A 2331-nucleotide genomic window follows, 5' to 3' on the forward strand; every position below is an offset into this window, starting at 1 on the left:
CCCCAAAATAGCGTTCTGGGGGAGCTAAAGGAATCTGAGCAGGCATCTCAACAACCACTGAAGCCTGAGGGACTTGGCTCCCACTGGCGTTGAAAGGATTTCCCTGTAACCTGTCTACACAGGCTTGTAATTGTGCTGTTTCTGCTCTAGAGTCGGCTACTTCTTGACGAGAAGCAGCCAACTCAGTTTGCACCAACGCCAGGGCGGCCATAACATCATCAAGGGAAGCCATGATAAATTAACTTCAGCACAATCAGGAAGTATATCAATTCGTGGGCCGAATATTCTATCAGGCTCAGTCTTCCTGTGTCTTCGAGATTGTGCTGAAGATAAATGGGTTCCACCTCCTGACGTCCCCGGAGTCTGAGATTACATATACAGAGCACCAGGATAGTCAAGCGAGGGAGGGAAAGGAAGGGGACAGCGGGGAGGGAGATCTATAACAACAATAACAAATGCACTCAATACACAAACCACCAGAATGAACATGTATCACTTAAATTCTCTTCCTTTACCTCATGAGACAACTTGGAATATTTCCTACCTGAAAAGGAAAATTTTGTAGCTTTGTACATAGAAGAGATAAGGAGACCTCAGGAGATATCAGACCTCTAGAAAGAGACAACAACCATTAAGTGACATTGTATTCTTGGTGTAAACATGTATCGTGAAGTGCGCCACAACCTACCAACACATGAGATGCAATGTTCTTAGGACTGATCCCCTGTAAATTCCCAGTGAATCTCTCTTCTATTGGTGAGACAAAAAGAACAAGTTGCGGAGAAAAGAAAACAGGTAAGCACAGCAAGAAACGGTAATAATCCTTTAGCGTTTCTGTACCCTTGTGAACATCTCATAAATCAACTCTGATTAGCCTGTGAAGTCCTTCATCCATATGACACAGTTCTATTGTTTCCTCTGGTGTTTGGCGTGTTCAGCTTGTACTCCCAATGCCAACAGTAATCCCCGCACAATGAACCTAAAATCTCGTGTTACTTCACACGATAATAGCTCAGTTCTTGTGTTACACCACACCATTATAAATCGATTGCCACCGATAACAAAGCCTGGGAACTCCGTTCCGAATTGAATACAGTCAATAGGAAAACGCTCCCGATCACCGGAGACAGAAAACAGAACTGGTAGCAAAACCAGCAACACCTGAAGAGCAGCGAATCTATGCAACTCTTTACCACAGCTTGAATCGAGTACAACAAGCAATCAGCGACCTCGGGGTACCGGGGAGGAAGTGCACAGCTACACAGCACTTACCCCGACACTGAAGTCTGTAGAATCACCAGCAACTGCAAGAATATTCGGCAATGCCGAGTCCCGCTGTTCCGTATTTGTTTCCTGGTCACGTGACGTCGCTCACGTCCCGGGCATGATGGGAAATGTAGTTCCATGCCCTGGACGTAGGAAACCAAGACAAGCAAGGTCAGCGTAACAATTATAAACAGCGAACTGTGACATACAGTGTGTCCCTCCATTCATACTACATTTAAATTAATGAATCAATGAATATATATACAATACTGCTCTGCAGGCTGTGGTGCAGTGCACTCTGCCTGTTCATCAATATTACAGTTAAACTAGTGGAAACAATGGATTTAAAAAATACAGATCAACACGGTTAGGTGAGCGTTCAATTAACCACAGAATGCTAAACGCTGATTCACCAAAGTGCAAACAATACTGGAAGTGACATCACCCAAGCACACTTGACCCCTCAACAGTCTCCTATTTGCTGACGAAGGGGGCAAGGAGCCAACTCGTTCATACAGTCTTGTTTACTTTCTGTTCTGGTCACTGGCTTCAAGATGCCTAGGATCAAGGTAGAAAGGATATTTTCAGATGCACTCAAGGACAGGCTAGCCGCAATAGCCTAACGACCTCCCCACCTCCGGCTACTCCATATTGAGATCTATAAAGTTACCACCTGCTTTATCCGCACGCGAAATGAAAGTGCAGTCAGAGGGCAATGATTCCAGCACTGCCAGATTTGCGTCAGCTGCTCATAGTTCTGTGGTAGATAAACCATGGCCAGTTGTTCCTGTCAGGCAATGAGACACTGGGGGCGTCCATGAGGGATTCTGGCCCCCAAGAGCCGAGAATCAACAGCCTCAATATCCCATAGATGACTTGGTGATGCTTTCATACTACACTAACCACAAGGAGCTATCAACAGTCCAGTTCCTATACACTAGCTGTAAGGATCACACACTTAATAGGTTCATGTCAGCCAACTTGACATTAAGTCCATAAACCTGCTTGTTGGTTTCCTTCATGTAATGCATGCAGGCTGATCACCTAGCATAGATACGCTATGGT

The sequence above is a fragment of the Lissotriton helveticus genome, chromosome 7, assembly GCF_964261635.1.
Source record: "Lissotriton helveticus chromosome 7, aLisHel1.1, whole genome shotgun sequence".
NCBI lineage: Eukaryota > Metazoa > Chordata > Amphibia > Caudata > Salamandridae > Lissotriton > Lissotriton helveticus.